Genomic DNA, 24,327 nt, shown 5'->3' with positions numbered 1-24,327 from the left:
GGTTGTTGCTTTTGCCATCAGTCTTGCAAATACACAAATAAGCTTGGCAAAGATAGGGAGGAGTCTTAACGTGAAACTCATTTATAGCTAAGATGAGAACACAGCCTAATGTTCAATTTCCAATTTGAATCAGTTCCAACTCAGATGCAAAAAAAATTTATCGAAAAGTGTTAAAAATCTATAATGAATTGAGATGACAATCCAAGCCATCTCATTCTTTGCAAATTTTAAGAGGCCACAATCATCCCCCACATCAATACATTCTTTCACACTCGCTGTCATCCTGCCCACTCTATATTGCCAACAATATGCAGATTTTTCTCCTCTTTTTGTCCTAGTGAAACTCATGTTGGTGTTTAGAGTTCATTTAAGTATACAATTAATTAGATATGCAGTAAAGATTATTAAATATAAAGACTTCAGGAAGAACACAATCCTGGGATAAACAAAATTTGTTAGAGATTTGTAAGATGAGCTACTGAAGAAAATATCTGCTTTCTAAGTGAGGGGAAATATATTTCAAATATTGGGCTAGTATCAGAGGAAGAAATACATTATGCTTCCTCCAACTTCTACAATGTCCCATTTAACCTGCACAAGATGTTATTTTCTTGGGACAGTCAAGACTGTGAAACTCAAAGGCAAAGGAATGGAGATAAGAAGATCTCTTGGCTGACATGTTCTGATAGATAATTTTGTATGTGCTGCAGAATTATGATCAGAAGAAACTGTTGAGATAAAAATGGTAGGTTTTCCATCATATTGTCTTTGAAAATATGACAGCTAATAGGGAAATCTTTTTTGGTTACTTCTTTGTGGAAGTTAAATTTTTAGAATATTCATCTTGTCTATACCTATTTGAAGCAATTCTATGCTTATGCTATAGGGAAAGTTTGCTAAATAGTGGTATCATTCTGCAAAAATCTTGGATGTCAAAACAGGCATACTTAAAATTTTACTAAAAGCAGGCCTCCCTTATGGACACAGAGGATGTAATTAGTGATTTGTAAGAAATATAGGGTTTGGGTTTTTTAATAAGAAATCAAGTTTTCTTGCCTGAAAAGACTCTGGTAAATAACTGGGGATTAGATAACCCTGTGAACACCTAGAGTATATTATTTAAAGATTGCTCAGTTCAGCTACTTCAGAATATGGCTTTTAAAACTGGTGTTAGTAGCACTCTTTAAAGAAGTATGACATTTCAGTGGACAGTGTTACTTTGAATTCTCAGTTCCAGGCAGTGAGAATGTGTGGTAATCTCTTCTTTGTACAAAAAGACCATGAGCTGAGTGCAGTGGAGGGAGTTACCAAGTTGTAACGATCTTAAAATCTGATCAAAATGTTCTACTATTCACTGAAAAAATGTTGTGCAAGGACAAAATGAGTTTTCATAGTGTTAAGTACATATATGTGTATATGTATATATATGTGTATATATATATATAGGCTTTATATGTATGCTTTTATTAAGCTTATATGAGGGGCCAGATCCTCCAGTAAGACCTAGATGTTCACAGCAGCAGAAATTTCTACAACCATTTAGGGCTAAACTGAAGTCTGAAATTTTGCATAGCTGCAAAAATATGTACATAAGTTTACGTTGACTGGGCTGGGTCTTTGTACTACAAAAGACTTAGAAAGTATTCATCAGCAAATGCTCTTCAAATGTGTTCTATGAATTCAGATAGCTAAGTGCATATATAAATTATTTTAGATTGTTAATTATGTGTGAGCCTGATGGGTTTTTGTGTGACTATGGTGAAGTCTCTGTAGCATTGAGATTTTTTATTGCTGATTCTTTTGTTGTTGCTACTTCCTGGACCATATATTTTATTTTTAAAAGTTATTATATAGCTTTATATCTTCTTCATTATTTATTTCATGAAATATAGCAAGCCTGCTCCTTTTAAATGATTTTGTCTTTTCTGCATTTGGATAACAAAGTTATTGTAATACAGTATGGGAAAACAGGCTTTTGAACTCGCCAGTCATACTTACATTGTGCCACTATTTTACCTGGATTAATAAATAATACCTTCTATCTGTATTGCAAGGAGCACTCCTAATATGTAAAAACTTCTCTTTGGAATTTCCCAGATAGAAACATGTGCTACTGATCATAAATGCCTAGGAGATGCCTTAAAATGAGGTGACAAGAACAACACACATGCCCATTTTGTCCAGATACCTACTAATTGTAAACAGTTGGTTTTCTTTCTTTCTACCAGATGAAATTTCTGATAGAAAGTTGGACACCTTGAGTCCCTGTGGATGTATGGTAGGCTAAGTTAACATGCATTATGTTTAGCTCAAGTGTGTAATTGGCTGCTTGAAGAACTGCACAAGATAAGAAATTTTTCCCCTAAGTCTGAAAAGTAAAGCATAGTTTTAAAGGAGAGAACAATAAATAATGATTGCTGCATACCACGACCTTTAATTATAATATTACATTCTAATGTGTGTGTCATTACAGTTACAGTTGTACACCACAAGGCAGAGCTTTCATGTAGTATCTAAAACTAAAATCCTTCTGTCTCTTCTTTAATGCTGGGCTTTTGAAGTGTTTCACAAGCTTTTTTCTACAGCCTGATGTAAAGAACAGTGTTATTGTCATGGGCCACTGCCAGGGGCTGCTTGCTTCCAGCAATTGCAACTTCAAACAGTGTTGTAATGGGTGTATCTACACTATGGCAGGTTAGCCTGGCACGCTGTCTGCTTTTCACACCAGCCCCACTCCAAGAAGGCATTTAAAAGCTTTAACCTTGTATGGCATCTGAAAGCCAGAGCATATATGAGGTCCTGGGTGAAGTTTGAAGTTCCTGCACAATACTCCAGTTAAAATTTAGTCATGTTCAGTGGTTAGTCCAGCTGTAGAATCTTGTAACATCTGTTTTGCTGGAGCTCATCATTACCAAGGGAAACCAGGCATGACTGTCCAAGCAGCCTGACCTGTGTGTACAATTATACAGATAAGCCTGTTGTCATCTGCTGGTGAATCCAACTGGTTTCCAAAAGTGCACATGAATTTAGCCACAGGTGGACACCATGTACAAAGAGCAAGGTAGAGTCTCAATGTATTTCTTCCACACTCTCTTTCCTTTTAAAAGATATGATTGTATTTTAGCAAAAGGTGGAAGGTCATTCTTTATATCCAGGGAATATCATCACATCTGACATTGTGTTTCTGAGGCATGGGGAGTCACTGCCTGTCTAGTTCCCATCTGCCTGTGTTTCTGTCTGCAGGTTTTCTTGGGGAAATGGCCATGGTCAGAAAATAAGGGAGCATATGACTTTTTCTAAAGCAAATTGAATCCTTAGGAATTGCAGTGGACTTTCACAGAGACTGATAGAGGCCTATTGAGAAACTTAGGAAGTAATTTATTTTAAAAAAATTATTAATGAAATGTGAAACAGGTGTGCATCTATGTGAAGCAGGACTTAAAATGCAGACTTTGGGAATTTGCATGTTATTTAGAACAGTGTTGGAGATGTTGTTTTTGTTTTTTCCTTTCTTTTTTTTTACTTAATAACTCAATTTTTTTTTTCTTCCATCATCATTGATTATTTATATTCAACTGGAATAGACAGGTTTCAGCTGAATGGGAGCATTGCCATGTGATACTTACATGATATGGTTACCTCAGTTCTAAGCAGGAGGGAAGGTGGAAAGGGTAAGATAAAAGCGTCTCCTCTTCTTTTGAGGGTACCATTAAACTCTGCATGTTGGCTTTTTTCATACAAAGAGAATAACCTTTTGCCCATCCAGTTTATTTTGCTAAATGCCCAAGTTAAGATAATTAATCGGGATTGCGAGTTTAGCCTGTCAGAAAGGAGCTTTTGATTCCAACTCATCTCTCCACAGAACTTTTCATTGTATCCCTTGCTTGAAGTTGGATCTCACTACCTAGATATGGCATAAGAAGAAATTAGACTTTTTGGTTTTGTTTGTTCTAACTGGTATATTTTATTTCATTTCCATGGTCAGATAGAAAGTGTTCAAGCAATGCCGTATTTTACTGATTGCTGTTTTCTTTATGGAAGTATCTTAAGAGTCTGCAGTCCAGGAGTCTGACAGCCTTATTTTATGGCTTAATTGTTAGGACTAGGAAGAGACTTAGCTGAAATACTGTTTGCTACTGTCATTAATAACTTACGAGGAGTGAAGCAGAGTCTGGTGAAAGGTTTAGGCAGGACATGTTACTACAATTAGTGGCATACTAGATTTTGAGCAAACAACAACAGGAGTGGGGCAGAAGGCAAAGCCAGCATTAGAAACACTCTGGAGCAATGAGATACCAGCACAGAATGAGTCTGCAGCTCCACAAGGGTCCAGTCCGCTCTCATCATTCCAGCCTCAGCACTGAGATGAGGATGGTGACATCTTCCAGCTTTGCCTTAGTTGTTACCTGATGGATTCCATCATTGCTGCTTTGCACTAAATCCATGGAAATAGTTTGTACTGAGATTTAAAAGTAAAAATGATAAAAGAAATGAACTGAAGGCAGAATCCACCCCTGCCACCATTGTGTGTAGGTGATAAAGGGCTACATCTTTTGTCTTGCATCTCACATCTTTGGTGTGTGAAGGCAGGCTCAAGTGTTCTGTTGAGGTATGTGTCTTTCTCTGCTACGCTCAAGTTTGTGCAAAGGTAACAGGCATGTCAGTGCTTTTCTCTTCTCAGGAGATAGATACACTACAATAGAAGAGGATAAACCTATTCTCTTCTCCTATTCATGGAGAACATTAATGAAAGGAGAAAAAAAGTGTATGCAAGCAGTTTTGTGACTTTCTAATTTTTTCCTGCCCACTCACCTGCAAATTACCCTGTTTTTCTCTCTTACCCAACGAATTGCTGCTTCATGAATAGGCATTTCAGAAGTTGCTGTCATGAAGACTGAGTCCTTTATGTTTTATTTTACCATTTTATCTGACACCTTGATTTTACTCTTCCCTACTTTTAGAAAACAAGCAAGCTGAGAAAAATCACAGTTTTCTGGCCCCAAAAGTCGGTTTATATGTTGTTTGGATAAAGCATGTTTGTTCTGTGAAGAAAAAAGGTGTTCTTTTTTGCTGCTCTTTCGTAGGGAAGTTGTTAGAGGCCACTGAGAAGCTCCGTGGTACCAAAAAAAATTTGATGTTAGTTTATTGGTTTAATAAGCACTATTTAAGCACTGCTCAAGTGTAACAACTATGGTTTTATAGTCTGTTTTTTCCAGACTTGAATCTTCTGATTTTGGGGGTTACCCATAAAAAATGGCTAAATAGATCAATGTTTTTCAGAGCATGTTTTTATTGCCACTACAGCTGCATGAAAAAAACTCAGTGTTGTGTTTGTCAGAAGATATGAATTCTGTAGCATTCTCTAACAGTCACATTCATCAAAATCCTTTGTCTACAGTACCATCAGTTCTGTGTCTAATTCTTCCCATTGGAAGTACATTTAGTAGCAGGTTTTCATGTTCACTTAAAGCTTTTGAAAGTGAAATTCATTTCCTGCAGGGCATTCACAACAATAATGTAACTCCAGGTCAATTAAATGGAAGTTGATGATGCTACTCCAGATTTACATACCCAAAATGGGGAATACAATCTGATTCCATATATGTATGAAATCCCAGCTAATGTAAAACTGGCGTGGAAGAGAATAAGTTTTGATGTGACCTTTTATAAATTTTCTCAGAAGATTTTTTTAAAAGGAGGAAGTGCACATTGGTCAAGTATCAGAAAGTGGTGCTCTTGATTCCAGATTGCATGTGTGTTGCTCACAGATCCAGCTGTCTATCCTCATTTACTTTTATGTTTGGAGTCTTTGGTCACTCATATCGAAAATGAAGCACTTGTACGTGAAGGAGATGCAGGACTTTCTCCAACTTGATTTTAGTGGCTGGACATCTGTTCAGAAAGCTATCAAGTGCCTCTGCAATCAGTGAGGTAAGGTCTGAAATCACTACTTCCCTCCCTGTTTACAGCCAAGAACGTTTTAAAACTCATGAGTCTGGGAACATGTCTGTACCTCTCAGACAAATTCTTGTTCACTTCAGCATAGATTTGTTCCTGATAGACACCTTCAAGGCTGGACCTTATTACAATCCCTAACTCTTATTTTTGAGGTCTTTTTTGTTGTGGTTTGTTGGGGTATTTTTCCCCATTAGGAAGGAAATTGAATTTTTGTTGAAGCCCTACCACATTAAATGATTTGCTGCACCTTTTTCTTCTTCTGTTATCACATATGCAGCTCCTCTGCCACCTAGAAAAAGACTGAGAGCAAATCTTGCTCTTGGAAGATTAAACACTATTTGATGGTAAATTGAGCAAGATATAATGGGGCAGCAATAATTGCTACCTACTGTGATTGTGTTTAGTCTTAATATTATTTACAGTTAATGAACTGTCATTTTTTTTATTTTTCAGATGCTGAGGTTGAAAAGCTGATCCTCAAAACTAATCTGTGATGAATGGCTTCATAATTGGCTCCTTTCTACACATTACACTCCTTCAAAACTATATTGTTATTCAAGAAGTTGATAATCATGAATGTTACTCCTAATTTTTTTCTTTCTGGTATTGAATTATTTTCTATATGCCAAGACAAGTCCTGAGGAAAGAGAGAAAAGAAGTCAAAGGTTTTTCTTCTTTAATGACATTTATAACAATATATTGATGAGATTTTAAAATAAATACATTTTTTATTAGTTGTCTTACAGATATCTCAGTTTCTAATCTTTTTTTTTTTTTTTTTAATGAATGCCAGTAGTCAAATGTCTTGCTGAATAGTTGATACACCTTCAAGCTGTGCTTTTGTGTGCTCTCCATAGCAATTGCTGGGAATAATTAATTACATTAGAACCCTGAATGCTTTTTTTGGATACTTACTTATTCATACAGCTGGATTTGCTGGGTGACGTGAGAAAAGTGAATAGGTCAATTTTTTAATAGAGGAAAGAGGGGAAAGAGAAGTAGAATTCAACTTTAAAACTATTTAATTATTTTGTTCTCTTTCGTCTTTCCTTTTGTTGCTTGCCTTTTAACTTCCTTTTGCTGCTTCAGCTTTTTCTGGTAATTCTCATCTGTTCTCCTCCATTTGCTTCCAAAGGCTCATGGGAAGACCTTTCTTAAATTTTGGTTTTTAGGAACAAAAGGATAGATACAGATAACAGTATTACTTACCAGAAAAAAGGACTGTGAGGAATTAACTTTAATTACTGAGTCTAGTCCTCTGTAAAGGGTAACCTAGATAATAGACTTTTACTCCAAGAGGATATGCAAGAGTTCAATTCACAATGTCCACGAAGTTCTGATTAATATCTTTCAGCCTTATAGAAAACAACAGTGGTGCAGCTGTAATATGCCACAGAAAACAGTGAGGAACTGGAATCGTGGTGGATGTCCTAGATCCCTACAACAACAAGGGATTTGCTAGATGGATTTCCCAGATGGTCTCTAGCAGTATCTTATTCCCTGCAGAATGGGGAGTGAAAAAGAACAACTGCCAATAATCCCTATCAGTCTGCTTGAGGTTTTGTCTGCCATATGTTTCATCAAAACGTCCTGCTTTGTATTTCATCTCTAACAGTCACTGATTTTGAATACTTCAAAGAAACAATTAAAAAAGCAGCATCTACATTAGTTATTGAGGCAGGGAGGGGACAGTGGTGTAGGTAGGCATTGAAAGCTATGAAATGTTTCTTATGTTAAACACAGTCAAAAGACAGCCATCAAACAATTTTACAAAATGCATGGTAAGGAATAAGCCACTGACTGCTATGAATATTACAGAATGGTATTCTTGCACAATCAGTAGAAGATCCTGGAAACTGGTATTTGAGAGCTGTGTAAACAGTCAACATTTGTGTTTCACTGGGAACTGATGAAAGAGTATAAAAATATACAGCCAAAGGTAGGGGTCTGTAACTGATGTGAATTTCCATTTCACCCATGTAAGTGTGGCATGCTATGCACATTTAATACTGGATGAATTCCATATGCATCTCTAGAGTTTTCTCCAAGCTGCTGCTTCTTGGAGCTCACAGTGTTTCTATGAAATACTGCAGCTGTTGCTTGGATCTTGGCGTGGTACAACTGAATATTTCCCATATAGATGCTTCTTCTCATCAGCTGCTTTGGTCAGACTGTCATTCTCAGTGTCCCTTCACACCGATTCAGTCTGTGTTTTCCAACTCTTGTCATCATCAATATGCCATGAGCTACCCCCAGACCTGATGGGAAATGATACATGCTGTTCTCTTCATATACATGCATACACACACACTTTATATATACATATATATATTTGTATATTATCCCTTTGTCTGATGAGAACAGTCATATGAAGGGGCCATGAACCAAAGTTGATGGAATCATACAGATGAATCAGGAGCATACAAAGAGCTCATGTTGTTAATGATATGCAATGATACAAACCTAACCTTTGTGTACAGGTGCTCTAGCAGACAAGAGTGTGATTGTATTTCATGTGTGTTTTAATTAATATTGGGATGAAATCTTGTATCTTGCTTCTGACTCCATTTTATATTTTGGTAGAGGTCATGAAGTAATGTGTTTCCTCCTCTTGTGTTTCCCATGGCATTTGGGAATTGTCTGACTCCATCAGGAAGATCCCTTGCAGAGCTATTCAGAATTTCTGCCCTGTACCTTCTACCATGGAGCTCCTGGGCTGCACTGTCTCAGGATTAATAGAAGCATCTGCGTGAAAAACAGGGAAAGGTGAGTTGATTTCCTTAGGGTTACCATGAACGGCCCCCTTATGGCCTGTCCTCAGTCCACATTATAGTGTGAGCTGAGTATTGGCTCTCAAAAGGATACGTGGATTTTCTTTGGGCCCTATTACTGAATCAGTGATATATGGTTTTTTGGACCCCCTCTGAATGAATTTATCTTTTTCTCACTTTGTTACAGTTAGTCATATGCTCTTAAAAAATCTTTTGCAGATGGAACCCCGTGGGACTGGACCTGTTTCAAAAGCTGTATTAAATGACTAAAATAAAGGTTTTGAAAATTCCTGTTTCCCCCAGTGTGTTGCTTAGCAAGAATAGCTGTGTTTAGTGGAAAAGAAGTCAGATGAGTCTGTGGCATGTGTGCCACCTCACACCCTCTTGGCTCAGCTGAGAGATGGAGGCATGAAGGAATGAGATATAGGCATGTTGTGCTGCTTGTGTCAGTTACGCCTTAAAGAGAACTGTCTCACAAGATTGATGCTTCTCTATGGTTCATTAGAAGCTTTTTAAAATCCACCTCTGTACATTCAATTAAGTGTCCATCCTGCCTTCAGGAAACACGTAATATATAGGTTTATGTAATACTGTAAAAAGATATTGGAATTCCTAACGGATCTGAATGAGTGACAAAACACTGAGGAGCTGAAAAATTTGCTGCATAAAGAGGGAATTACCTTGTTAGAGATAAAGCAGCCATGACTTCCTCACAGATCCCAGTGGTTATTGCCAGTTAATAGATTGTTGTCTGTTTGGAAGGCAAAGTTATTAAAAGACTCGGCAGATGAAACTTTTTTTTAAGGTTAGGTTGGAATCGAGATAAAACATTTTTACAATGGCAGTAACAAACCACTCATATGAAACTAGTTAATCATTACACAAAAATGTCTATGTAAGGTAGGTGTTCTTTTTATAAATATATGTACTAACGAATCTGAAAGTATACGTGTCATGCTTGTGTCATTTAGGAAAATGGTGACAACGATTCCCTTCTGTTCAAGAGCTGAGTGGTCATGTTCCATGGTTCTGTGAATCAGTAGAAGCATCTTGAATGCTTAAAGAGCCGAAAAGGCTTTTAGCATCTCAGACTGCCAGTTGCCTGGCCTAAGCTTTTGAGAAACCTGGCCTAAATGTCTGTATTTCATAGCCTTAAGTACTTAGCCCTGCATACATCTGGTTTGGGATATAAACCCTAGGACAATATTTATTTTTACTACACTCGCTGTGCCAATTAAAGACCATTCTATTTAGTATAAGAGGTAAGTAGTTTTTAAGACTATATCTGAGCTCTGTGGAGATAATTCTTTATCTTCATTCTTCTTTTTTTAATATAAAATTGGCAGGAAGTGTGCTTCTTTGCTTTTAGCCTGTTTCTCCATTCCTATGTTTAGATTTTGATTATATTTAATGCTTACTTTATAATAATGTTTACAGTACCTAGAGCTTATATCTAGGGCTATTTATGTCAAACAGCAAATTAAAAAAAATAGACTGTGTAAGTCTACTGTTAATTGTGAGACAGTAGAACTTTTCTCTCCATGTAATGTAGGCAGTGTCAGTTGTGCAGCAACTTCAAAACTTTTGCTCCACTTTTTACTATTTTTTTCCTTGTTGAAAGTTTTGTCCTTGAAATGTATATGATACTGTGGTGTTAATTTTTATGTTTGTAATTTAACATCTATAATTCATATAGGTGTTACAAGTTCTTTAGGTTATTCTGTTTCTAAGAAGATAATTCTGCATAATAACTTTATACAACATGAATAAGTTGTTTATACCTTCATCAATATTTTAATTGCCAGAGTTTCCTATATCTTAATTATTTGGATTTACATAGCACACTTGGGATTCTGAAAACATCAATAAAAATAAATCAGCTTAACATTACATTGGTCCTGTGAGGCAAGCATGTTCTACCACTGTCTACTGATTAGTAAATACAGGCATGTCATAATTCATTGACTTTCCCTAAGCAAATCAATCAATTTCTCCAGAAAAGCTGGAGAAGCCATTTGTTTCCTGTGTGTTATAGCTGAATATGAATCACAGTACGAATTCATATCTCCAGACATTACTGTTCAGTTAAGGTAAAGAGGCAGAGTCAACTCATACTGAATAGCAATTGGAAAGTTTCCTCTGGTTTTATTAGCATAGCTAAAGTTCAAACCAGTTTTTTTTCACTTGGGCTTTGCTGGTTCACTGATGGTCTTGATGAATCTTTCCAGGCCCCATCATAAGAACATGTTTACGTATGCACAAGAGAGCCTGTGGACTACATTGTTAATATTTGTATGATTAAACCTTAATTGCCCTAAAGTCAAATGCTTTCCTTAGTCATACAGCTTCCTGGTAGAGTGCATATAACATAATACAGAAGTTGGCAGCTGTGGCAGTTCATCCTGGCTTTAGGTAGCAGAAGGCATTCAGTTGCACAGAGTTGGCATTTTGTACCCTTGTAGGGACCCCAGGGTAATCTGTGCCCAACATAACCTCGCTGGAAGGATGTGTTTCTCACACTGGCCTTGTGTGACCCTTGCCAGTACTGTACAGTGCTCCTAGTCCATCCTAAGACAGCAATGGGGCTCAGTTGCCCTTTATCTCATCCTCTTGTTCCATTTCAGGCTGTCTTGCACATCCATGTAGGCTCTTCTCTTGACACTTGAGTAAGTTTGGAGTACTTTGGTACAAAGTGCAGTTAATTCCACCTGCATTAATGCTGTGGTTTCTTTTATATTCCTCAGGATAAAAGGCAAACATTTAGCCTCTGAACGTCTCTAAATGTGTCTCAGAACATGAATCTGGCCTTGCAGAGTTGAAATGGATACAGCCATTAATCTGTTGATTGAACTAAGTACTGAGTATGTAGCCCAAACTGAGAGAACTGCAGGGGGATGAGGCTGTAGAAGTGTTAGAGTAATTGTCTGTAGCTATTTAGCAGTTGGGTTTTTTCTTTTTAATTATGAAAAACAGTCAAAATAATAGTTCAAATCACTGAAGCATTGGACTTCAAATCTGGGTTTTCAATTTATGTACAAAATTTGAGTATACCTTTGCATCTGTGTACCTGTATAAAGCAAGTTGTTTCACTTCCTCCTTAAATGTTGCTTCTTACCATACAATCTTTTTTTCACAATGCTTTATTTCATAAAGCTTGCTTGGCTGAATGCTCTCCTGGTTGCCAAATTCATGTCCTGCTTAATAGGTCTTTGTACTTTCCATGTGTTTCTGGCAGGTGCTTTTGATAGTGTGCTTTTATACACACACCTTCAAATTAAAAACCCTTTTTCCAGCAGCCTCACTTTCTAAAACTCATACGCTGCACCCATCAAAGCCATGTGGACACCAAGAGATCCTGCAGTAACTTACATATACAATTACTGGTGTTACAGCAGCTGGGCACAGTGTTTGCCATTCACTGTGTTCTGGGCAAGTGTTAACTGGAACATAGATTTAAAAATTAGGAGCGTCTTTACTTCAAATAGCAAGGAATATACAGAGGTGAGGGCCAAAATGAACACCTGCTAGTGCTCTAACTCTTGTAGTGCTCTGCAAAGTCCTTCTGCTGCAGCTCAGAGGCACGGTGTGCAATAGTCTCCTTCTTCCTTCCTTCTTCTTTGAAAGGACTTTGTCATCAGGACATGACATTTTCACTGCCATGAAGCCATTTTAGGCCCTCACTTCATCTGCCTGTTCCTCTTAATTGGCACAAATGACTTAATATTATTACCCCATATCTCCTGTGGTGGTGTGAACTGCTGCTTAATCACCCTTACAAGTTAATCCAAATCAACTCTATTGTGATTTGCTTCATAATTACTTATTGAGAGAATTAAACTCAAAAAGTGGATCCACTCTGTATGGTGATCTTCTCTTCGTACAGGATTATCACAACAGATGATCTCATGAATTTCAATATCTCTCCTTACACTTCTGCCAGAAGCAGAAGTTTCCTCTGTTACCTCTCCTACAGTGTATGAAGGCAACAGCTAATAGAGGAGTCAGAAAAGCTGCCTGTTCAAAATTCAGTTCATGGTCTGAGTTTTATGTTACCACTGCCTCAGTTCAATGACCTTTTCTTGTAATTGTTCATTTCAGAAAAAAACAAACCCCAAACCACTCAGAAAGACAATTTATTGACTAGAACAAGTGGTGAGATTGGCAAGAATAGAAGGTATTTCCTATCTGATCTTGTAAGCATGCATTACAGGTCATTGCTTTACCTTTGATAAAGTATGAAAGGGAGGAAAAATTCTGAAACTGAGGAAAAAACCAGTAAAAGGTTATGGAGACTTGATGTAGCAAATGGCAGTGCAGAACTGCTGGCAGTAGCAGGTCCCAATGACCAGCAGACAACAGGAGGGGGTGTAAAGGTCACAGCTCAGTGCAGGAGGGGCAGGGAGCAAGCCAGGAGCATCCTTGGCTTCCATTTGCTCCTGCTATAGCTCAGCTTTGGTGGGGTTCCCGGGAAGGGGCAAGGAGGTGGAGGTCTCAGGAGAGGTGGCCAGAAAAAATAAAGTGCAATAGTGCACGCAAGGTCCTGATGAGGGAATGGATTAATGACAGAAAGTGTAAGAGCATTTTAAGTGGCATTGGTACAAAATGAAATGTTAACCTCAGAGCCCATTCCTATCTCACATGCAAGGACTTGTATTTACTCTGCAAGGGCAAATTTCCATGGGCTGTGCTCAGGCCCCAGCTGAGTATCTTACAAAGTAGAGATGTTTTCTTTTTACTTTGGTGGAAAGGCAGATACGGGCAAGCAAAAGGACAGGATTTAATTTCAAAAATTAATGTGCCTCACTAATCCTACCCCAAAGCCTTTCATCCTACCTGGAAAAAAAGCAGACAACATCTTACCTTTAATTAGTTAATTGAGGGCAGTGCAGTTTTCAGTGATCAGATCAAGTGAAGGACCAACCATTTTTGGTGTGCAAAGTTAATGTGTAAATAGTGTTCCCATAGCTCCAATTATTTAAATCCTGTGGAACATGATCTCTGGAAAACATAAGGCAGAAAGCTTAAAGTTGGGTCCTATGATAGGCTGTGTATCTTTCCCCCTGACTTTTGAAAAGCTGAATGGTAAATAGTAAAATTTTTTAATTTCAGTTTATAAACCTGGGGTTTTGCAGTTTTAATAACAGCTGGGATTGTCCTAAAACTCAAGGGGAACTTTGATTAAGCATGTAATGCAGAATTTATTAGCAATTAAAAACTACAGGATGGTCCATTTGTCACCCATGTCTTAGAACACGGCCTTGGAAGGCAGTGCATTAAAAGAAATATGTCTGTGCCCAGACATTCTGTTCTTACATTAGTTAACCTATTAGTTTCATAGGTTTATTAAATAGAAGCAGCTACTTGGAAAGTTGAATCCTTTAAAGAACATTATCTTTTCAAAAGTTTTTTGTGAAAGTGATTTTATGCTTTTAAGACATTTTGTATAATCATCAATTTATATTTTCTGCCTTTAGTCAAGCTCTGAGGTTAAATTATATTAAATAAATAAATAAAATCATCTCCCAAACTTATTCACTACTTTGAACTTCTTAACAATGCCACTTGTACATATATCCAGAAAATTAATAGTGTATTTTAGCACATAATGCTATGGAAGTGGCTAATAAATACGGGATTCTTGTCTGTATGGATAACTCCCACACATCACTTTGAAATTCATTCTACCTAGAGCCATAATTTGCAAGGTGTTTGTTAGATCTTTTCAAAATATAGCTTTCCATAAAAATACATTTAGATGTAAAGTGTTATTTAGACATTTTATGCCAGACTGTTCCTGTTTTACTTATGTCCCAGGTAAAAAATGTTTTTTAAAATCTTGGCTGCCAGGGAAGTTTTATACAGAAAAAGTACTGTTTTGCTACCCATATGGTGCAGTTTATTCTATCAACGTGAAAATGTGTTTGTTGCTATATGTTGTCTTGTTTTTTTTCCAAATGAGGTGTTTTATGCTCTGTCAGTTTTTCTGTCCCTGAATAACCTTTGAAACTAATTTTACAAGGTAGTAATCTTGACAATGGTGAGTTGCTATGAGCAGTGAAAATTTGCATTTGGCTCAAGTAGAAAAACTCCGTTACTGCTTTCATAAGGGACTTAGACTATTGAGAAGCAGATACTGCTTGTGCAAAGAATGATCTCCCAACCCTCAACAAGCCACAAACTCCTGCCCTCTAAGATGTGAGAGAGATGTGGAGTGAAATGGAGAAGGCAGGCTGGTGAGACTTGGGGATCTAGGACATACATCTTTAGGATGTCAGGTTTCTTCAGTTCTAGTTTTTGAAGATAAACTGGTTTAAATATAATATACTGGATATCTCTGTGTAGGAATCAGTGAGCAGATATTTAAGCTGCTCCTTTACAGGATTCACAGAGGTAAGCTGTGACTGCCAGCATGAGTCATGTCTCTGTATTTTGTTTGTTTCTTACAGCACTGTTGAAGGCATATATTACACAGAAAAATTCAGTAGCTTGAACCCATATCATCACATTCATTTAAAAACACTAAAATTGGAGTTGCAAAATTGCTTGACAAAGCCAAAGAGGTCATATTTGCCAGAAAAAAACAGTTTCTGAGTGCTCGCACTGCTTGTGTGGTGTTACTTTTTAATAATGGAAAACAAAGCTATTAGCATCCTATGCCACACATGAACACATCCTTGTTTCCAAACAGAGCCCTACTAGAGGTACACACTAGGGAGGGGGAACTTTTACTAAAGTTATCCTTGCCTTTCAGTTTTTAAAAATAATCCCTGCTTAGGAATTAATAAAATCTGCTCAGGTTTTCTGATCCATGGCCTGGCCATACAACAGAGCAGAACCAATGCCAGTTCCAGGGACAGTGATGGGGGCTGTTCACAGAAAACCCTTCTGTCCCTCAAATTCTGTGCCTCTTGTTGAATAAAATGCAACAGATGAGAGTTATGTTCTATATTTGTGCTCCAGAAGGATCTCAGCCTGTAGATCACAGCATGGCATGCCTTGACCTCAGGTAGGGCTCTGTGAAAGAAGAGGCTGGGTGAGCACAAAGTGTAGGCAGCTACACCACGAGAGAGGGGGCCACTTTCTCAAAATAGATGTATAGATGAGTTCTTTTAATTTTAAAAAATGTATTCTATTTTGGTTTCCTCTTTGTTCTTTAAATTTCATCTATGGAAGCTAAGGATATGGTAGTAGTCATATAAAATATGAAAGCAAATAGAAAGGACAACAACTTAAAAAACTTTAGCCAGCTCAGATCTGAATTTAAAGTTTTCAGCTTGTTCTCTTCATGTGATAAACTGACTTAACATAAGATCAAATCCCTTTTCCCTGAATATGGTGGCAGGATGTGGAAGATTAAATAATTTGGGTTGGAGCATGATACAAAGCCGTTTTTATAGCTGTTCAGTTCTCCATAGTCAGGTATTGAGTTATGATATCAATATGAGAAAATGCACTGTCTGCTCTGATTTATTTAATTTTTCTGGCATAATTCTGGCTGGTTTTCCCCACAGAATTCTTCCTCTACGAGAAGGTGATTGAATATGGTTTTTGGCGGAAGTGGAGTTTTGCCAAACAGGATTTTATAGTCTGCTCTATACTCTGGTAGGAGAGCTCTACATTGCAGGGTGGTGATGTGGTTAGCTAAAGTGAATGCATGTAACTAAGTGGTCCCAATATTCAAAACTCAAAATATCTTTCCTAACAGAAGGTAAATATTGTTTGTTGTAAATGAGTTTGAGCCTTTACAGACCAAGTCTATTAGAGCATCTTGGAAACTTAAGTGCTGCTTGATGGCTGTATGGTTCCCTCTAACTGAGCTCCAAGTACCCAGTGGCAGAACCATTTTGCGGTAAACAAAGATTTTTCAGCTACAAGAAATCAGAGTACAGGGGCATGGAATCAAGTTCGTAAGTGCAATTTCCTTTCTAAACAGCAGCTGTTCTGGGAGCTGTTCTGCCATGTTATCCTGGAGGAAACTGGCTGATTCTCTTCTCACAAGTCTGAGAGTTTAACAGGCAGCATATAAAAATCTCAGGGCTCATTTATGACCAGACCAACCAAAACAGCTCACTTTTGTATCAAATACATATTAATGTTTGTAGAAGTTGAAAAGTGCTGTACCATCTTGGGCAGGTAAAGTTATGGATTACAATGAGAGTTTCTGGTTTCTTCAGGATGGTACCATGAAAGCTCTCACCCAATAGGGATACTTAATGATATTGGTAGGGATTTAGGGGGCTACTTTGATCTGTCTGACTCTTCTGGGGAAGAGCATTTGCTCTAGAACTGGCTGCCCGAGTAGTTTGAGCAGCAGTTGTCTTTTCCTTTGGGAATCAGGTTTAATGCTTTTCATAATATTGTCCTCCATCTCCCACCCCCAAAATGTCAGACCACGTCTTTAATAGAAGCACAGTCAGCATAGCTTTAGAACTGAAATATCCTTTTGTTGTTTCTGTTTCTTCCTGCTCTTTTTGTATCAGTCCTAAGGATACATTAACTGGAAAATGAATAGGTAGAAACTGCTTTATGAGGAATTCTCCTGCAACATTCTTATGATTGCTGTAATGTGATAACCTCAAGCAATGCCTCTGGCTTAGTTTTATGATAAATGTTTTGTTTATCCTTCCCTAAACAAGGAGGGTCAAATTAGACGCATTTCTTACAAGACTTACTTGATTTACGAGATGCATTTCTTTAAGATTTATTTGCGGTAGATAAGTAGGGAGCTAATCAGTAATCTATTCCATCAGCTTCAGATACACACATCTCAGCTGCTCCTCTGTTACTCAGACTATTATGGACTGGGAACAGGCCTCCCCCCTGGTTCAGGAGCCCTGTCTTCATCTGTCTCCTCCTGATTGGTCTCAAGTTCTAAATCTTCCCACCTGGTTCTTAAGCAACAATTAAGGCCATTAACCTCTGTCTCCCAGGGCTGCTTACTGAGACAATCCAGCTGATTTATCTCAGGAGAATTTTTTAAAGCTTGCCAAAGATTGCTGCTATAAGTGTATAGAGGTAAAAGGCCAAAACAAAAAGTAAGAACAAGCATTCTCAAATTGTACCCTATACTTCTCTCTAGGCAATATGCTCCTCTCTTGCATCCTCATATGCAAAAAAAATTGTGTTGTGGCCCTGTTGTGTTCCTAGCTTTCTCCTAGAAAAATCAGTCCCTAATATGTCATCTTATTACCATGATCAGTACCAGTTGTAAGTGGTTGTTCAGGACTGTACAGATTATTTTGGGTTAAATTCCTGTCATTAATCAATTGGCTTTGCTTCTTTCATGAGTCTGTCTCTCAATATGTTACTGTTACCTGTTGTTTTGGTTTTTTTCCTTTAGATGGTGCTTCTGAAGATGTAAATGACTGGTCAGAAGAGAAGGAGTGGCAGGACTGTCTCCTCTCACCTATTCTGGCATAGGACTGTCATGACTGAGCAATAAAAACTGTAGGAGGGAGGGCCTAAATTTCTCTTAAATGATGGAGACAGATGAGTTGGAGTTCCCTCCTCCACTGCTTCCATCAACTGATTTTAATCTCCTTCCCAATTATCTGCACTTATGTCATGCTCAGACTGGAAAGGAGAAAGGTGTGAGAAGTTCTCAAATGCCATTGTGTAGGAATGAACTAGGAAGAAGAAATCAGCACTGGGAAGAGCTTATGATTAATTCAGAAAGAGCACACTGAGAAAGGTCCATTGTTAAACCATTTTCCTCTCTCATCCCAATCATCACTTTTAGTTCCTCCTTATTTCCAACTTTTGTTGTGTGCACTGTGTTCTTACTTCTCACATGAGTTAGGATACAAAATACTGCATGTCCTTCTATAGCAGAAAATACAGGTGCACAGCTCAGCATATATCTATGTGTTTAATAAGTCCAGCTGCTGTGTGGCCTTAGGCAGACATTATAGGGAGCTGCTGAATTCCTGGACATCAAATAGCACTCTCTTGCCAGAGTCTTGACAAGGACAGGACAGAGGCAGCCTTTGTCTTCATTGCTTCCTTTGTTTTTACCTAGTGAAAACAAGTGCTCCTCTCCTTGTCTGCTGTTCTTAGGGCACACAAACCCTGCAGTGATGTTGTATTATTATTTCTGCATCTGCCTCTGCTGTTGGTCTCTGGAAATTTCTTTTGTAACTTTGCAACTTTTGAAGCCTCTTGTGTATTTTCCGTCTCTAGCTTTTCTAGAATACAGATGGACAGGGGAGCAAGGTGAGTGTCAAAAACCGAAAATCAGTTTCTTCTCCTGGATTCCTGATATAACTCAAACTCTTTCATTTGCAAATGTATTTGCTCTCTGGGACCATTTTGTTGCTTTAAAGGAGTAGAATACTGTCATGGCAAAGAGTGTGAGGAAGAAAAGGCAGTAAATTAAAGGGGCAGGTACAAAGTCTACATTCTCTGTGGTTGTAGTTCTGTTAGCAGGACTTCACCTGCAGTCATAGATTCAAGGGGTGTTGTTTATGAATAAACTCATAGTTTCCAAGTGTTGATTCTTGCTTTGGGACTTAAGGAGATAGCCTTCTATTTCATAGAATCATGGAATGATTTGGGTTGGAAGAAACCTTGAAGGTCATCTAGTTTCAACCCCCCTGTTGTGGACACAGGCAACTTTCATTAGACCAGGTTGCTCAGAACACCATTGTTCCTGGCCTTGAACAATTCCAGGGATGGGGCATCCACAACTCTTCTGGGCAACATTTTCCAGTGCCTTACCACCCTCACAGAATTTTTTTATAATACCTAATTTAAACCTACTTTCTTTCAGATTGAAGCCATTCCCCCTAGTCCTGTCACTACTATGCTATTGTGAACAGTCTCTCTCAATCTTTCTTGTAGGCTCCCTTCAGATACTGGAAGGCTGCAATTAGGTCACCCCAAAGCCTTCTCTTTTCCAGTCTGAACAAACCCAGTTCTCTCAGTCATTTCCCATATGAGAGGTGCTCCATCCCTCTAATCAGCTTGGTGTCCCTCTTCTGGACTCACTCCAACAGGTCTATGTCCTTTTGGGATTGAAGAAGAAAACAGGTTATTGAACCCTTTTAATGTCATAGCTTAAATTTATGACAAGAGGAAGCAGAGAGAAATTTAGGGAGGAAGAAATGAAGGGAATAGTATGAGAGACAAGAGAACAAATCAAGAAGAGATTGAAGCAAAAAGAACTAAAGGCATAATGAGTTCAAAGATAAAGAATGAAAAGATTTAGGAGAAAGCAGCATGGAAAAAAATGTCTTAAACTGAACCAAAGGGCATGAACATAAAGAATAGAACAGAAGGAAAAAAAGATTATGGCAGTTTTGTAGTTAATTGTAGATGTTTGACAAGTGGCCTATGACTAAACCAGTGGATTACATGTGCTCTGTATTCCCTGGTTTGTATTCCTCACTGCTAAAGTGAGGAAGGGGATTCTTCTTAGTTATTCCAGCAGCAATATGCTCAAGATTAAAATAGAGCATCCAGTGATACCATGTCGACAAGAAGTCCTGCTCTTCTGTATTTATGATGGCATTATTTCCCTGTGTACAGATACCCATAAGAAATTAAAATCAGAAGTAAAACAGTAAGCTTAGCACATTTAAACTACTGCCCAAGAAATTCCATCACTCCTGTATTTCAGCTCCTGCTTTTGCTGACATTGGCTTCTTACCTAAGTCAGACTTCAGAGGCCATGACTGCTGTTGCAGTATTCAGCAGCTACTTCTGTTCTGAAAGCTGGCAGCAGTTTGTGATATTTTCAAGCAATAGGGGTAGCACTGTTGGTCAGTAAGTGGGATCTTTAATGGATAGGCTGGGTTTTGTCAGCGATTCTGCTGTTTCCTTGCTGGAGAGTTCTTAAGAAACTTTACTGTTTTATCCCTGTTGACATTGATGCCTTAGGTTTTTCAAATCCTGTACTGCCTAGTGTGTAACTGAAGTTTTGTTTGGTCTGTTAGCTGCTGTTCTCTCATGCTGGTTAGACATAACAAACCCTCTCTAGGTTTGCACTTCAAGGACACCTTGATTGTCCCAGGCCCCAAAAGATGTAAACTAAAGCCTTGAGAGGAGGAGCAAACTTGGGGTAATTACATCATTAACTGAAATTATAATTGAAGAATTAACCCTGATTATGCAAGTGGACCAAACTTACAAAACTGTGAAGAACCCGTGACCCAGGGTCCATCTTGGGCTGGAGCCCCTCGGAGGCTTTTGACTCCCAAGGTGTACCTTTGAAGGCCCTTCAAATAAATGCTTGCTTTTATTCTCTCATTCTTGTCTGGCCTCTGTTTTCATGTAGCCACTTCAAGGCATCAACATGTTTAGTTATATCTTAAACCTCTGTCAGTTCAATGAGGACAGGCTGCAAAGCGGGGAGTGAGAGTCTTGGGACTTAACATTGTAATTGTCATTGTGATATTCAGGTCTTATAAATGTTCTCCATTTTAGTTGCTTCCTGAATGTGTTGCCTGCATTAGAGGCTTCATTCTCAATTTAAATAGAATGAGAAGAAATTATTAGTCCAGTGTTTTTGCAAAATATTTTGTAGCTCTTGCCAGCCAATTGTCTGACAATTGACCAAAGAATTACTGCTCAAAAATGCTCATTATCTGTCTGTAATGTGAACCTTAGTAGTCACTGAAGTATATTCCATAAGAAAAATGTTCACTACTCCTCATATAAACTGTCACTATTTCATTTAAAAGGAAAATAAAAACCCCCAAACCCTGACAAAGGGAAAGCTGTGGAATCTGGATGGAAACTGTAAAGGTTTTTGGCAAAAGGTCAAAATTTCACCAAAAATTGGAAATTATAGTTTTGCAATAGAAGTTTTATGTTGATGGATTTTGCCAAAAGCACAAGAACTATACGGGGCTCCCTCAGGCTCTTGGCTTTGCTGAGCTATGATACTACCTGAAAAGTATGCTATTATTGTCCTTAGAAAATCACTGATGAAGTTTTCTAACTTTGATAATAAGGTAAGGTTGGTTTTTTTGGTTTTCTTTTTTTTTTTCTTTTTAGCAATGTAAGATCTTAAAAGAGTATAAATTAATTCAGATCTTCTGCTTTGATTTTGAGTGTACTATAGAAAATGTTTAAATACTCTGTTGGCACACGGTTTGCAGAAATCCAGAAATTTGTGGTGGAGCTTTCCTGTGTGGCAGCCTGTGTTTCTCAAATTCTCAGAAACTCAGTCAGATCCTTTTAGAGCTTCAAAATAGCAGTGTATGCTGCCAAAAATAATTTACTCTTTTATTTGAGTCTGTCACCATTTCGGTTTGACTTTTCAACTCCCACAAAGGACATTGTATTTTTTCCAAAGACACAGCAACCACATTTTGCAATATGACTAGTTATTGGTGGTTATATAACTAAGTTCTTTTAGTATTTGGTTGAAAAAGTCTGTCTTCCTACATCAGTGACAGGAGTTCTTGAAGTTCATTAATAAAACAACTTTGTAAAATAAAAGCTATTTAGTAGCTAAGAAGTAGGCAAGTCTCCTGCTCTGTTAAATTATCTCTGCTCTGGAACTCTCAACACTGGTGTACGAGGGTGATTTGGAGATACTTATTCTTATTCCCACAAGAATTCTCATCCTCTAGAATGGCTGGGGAAGGAGCAGGAGCTTCTCTGAAAATGCCCAATCAGGTAATAAGAGATTGGTTATAGAAAAGTTAAAAAGAAGCTCTTTAAACTATAGCCTATAAATATACTTTATTCTTCTACTTGACTGAGACTTTTCAGTTGTCTCTCTGTTCTTACTCTCTACTTAATTTTGGAGGTTATTTCTATTAGGGTAAAATGATGTATTTTGATATTGGTCAATACCAGTGGGGACAGACCTAGGGCAGACTGCATTTTAGCTAAAAAGAGAAAATATCACAGGAAGAAATGTGTTTCAATTATTTCTTACCTTTCAATTATCCAAACTTCTATTTACCCAGTGAGTGAAAGTGTCTGGGTAATTTATAGTTTCCTTATTGCTAATAAATATGCTTCTGTTGAAAGGAATATTATAAGCAAGCATAATATGCCATAGATTGGAAAACTACTGAGAAAGAACGAGCAGATAGTCTTAGAAACAGTCACTGTTCTCTCAGGGACTACTGTAAAAACTGGCTCTGAAGAGAAGACCATGTCAAAGATAATTCAGGAGCAAAATCTTTTTATTTCTTAGTTCCTGTTGTAAATAACTGAACAGTTTGTTTCTGGAAGTCACATTGTTAACACTGAGCAAACCAAAAAGATCTTTTAATAATTTAGTGTAAAACAAGTTTTGTGCAAAAAAGCCTTTTACAACTTAACACTTAGCATGTTAGATAACACTTTTATAGAGTCGAACTTTCAGCTCTCCATTCTTCCTGTAAAAATGCTGTTGTCCTCATGCTCCAAATAGCAGAATTGCACACAATGATGCCTTCCTATTACCATGGGTGAAATTTTATGAAGAAGCTGGAAAGGCCAATTATGGTGTAAGAAGAGTAGCAAACTGGTCGTAGTCAGATGCAAAGATATGGGTAAGATGGACAAATATTTGATGAGTTTATAAAAATGAGGTTAATTGGATCTTGAAATAAAGGGTGAGATGCTGGAATTGTATTTGAGAATTCACAGTCTTCTCTGTAATGAGAAGAGAGGGACAGTAAAGTTCCCCACATGTGACGAAAAAAATGGCTTATTAATGCAAAATAATAGAAAGTTGGGCTTTTATCTGTAAAACCTGGTAGAGAATTCCTTAGGATAATAGCTGAACCTAAGTGTTCCAGTTATGCCTCCTGCTTTCTGTTTGAATTGAGGAGAAAATTTAGGAATGTTTTTATTAATGGTTTCAAGTCTTTCAATAAATAACAAAAGGGCGTGTATCTACCAAAAGTATTTTATGTTTTCTAATATGTTATTTATATTACATATAGTATATATTTAATAATAATTAAAAAAAACAAACCCAAACACCCAAACACCTCTACGTTCTGTAGGGAAGTTCCCTGCTGTATGGAGAACTCACAGTTTGCACAGGAATGAAGTGGAACTCTAACAATGCAATATTAATTTCAAATATATTTTTAAGGGAAAGATATAGGACATGAATTTTCCCTTAACCTTTCAGGTCTAACCTTTTAATTTTGTTTATATGTCAAATAAAATACATGCTTCTCACTCATATCAATTTACCAAAAACTACTTTTAAGTTTTTTTTCAAAAACTTTTTCATATGTAGAGTCAGTTAAAAATTTAAATGTTAAAAAAAATTAAAATAAAATTCTAATTTAATCGGCAATTGTGGAAAAAAAGGATCTTCAAAGCAATCAAACCCGTTGCCATCAGAATATTCTAATCCCTTTCTGTGTCATAGGGATAGTTGCTATAAAAATACGTATACACTATAGCACGTGGGAAAACATGCAGAAAAGCACACATAATTTGAAAGAGTAATTGGTGAAATTGTAGACTTTTGTGTATTCAGTGGCAGAGAGGGGAATACTGAAACCTAAGAAAAAGAAGAAAGGGCTGGATGTACAACCGGGGGCAAGCAGAATTCTGTCAGCTTTAGAATATGGTTTTATTTATTCATTAAAATATTTAGTAACATTTACAGATGTGGAGGCCGACTTCTAGAAGAGAC

The 24,327-nt window shown here is 37.5% G+C and overlaps 1 protein-coding gene and 1 long non-coding RNA gene across 6 annotated transcripts in view; both read left to right on the top strand.

Moving 5' to 3' along the window:
• Positions 1–24,327, top strand: part of NOL4 (nucleolar protein 4) — a 190,116-nt gene that overhangs the window by 113,052 nt on the left and 52,737 nt on the right. The window lies entirely within an intron of this gene.
• On the top strand, positions 1,853–7,353 carry LOC109144811. Its single transcript, XR_002045806.3, has 2 exons — positions 1,853–5,931; positions 6,412–7,353. It is a non-coding gene; the product is annotated as an uncharacterized LOC109144811 (long non-coding RNA).

Source organism: Corvus cornix, chromosome 2 (assembly GCF_000738735.6).
Source record: "Corvus cornix cornix isolate S_Up_H32 chromosome 2, ASM73873v5, whole genome shotgun sequence".
Classification (NCBI taxonomy): domain Eukaryota; kingdom Metazoa; phylum Chordata; class Aves; order Passeriformes; family Corvidae; genus Corvus; species Corvus cornix.
Note: the sequence above shows the minus strand (reverse complement) of the source record. Positions and strands in the feature narration are given on the sequence as shown.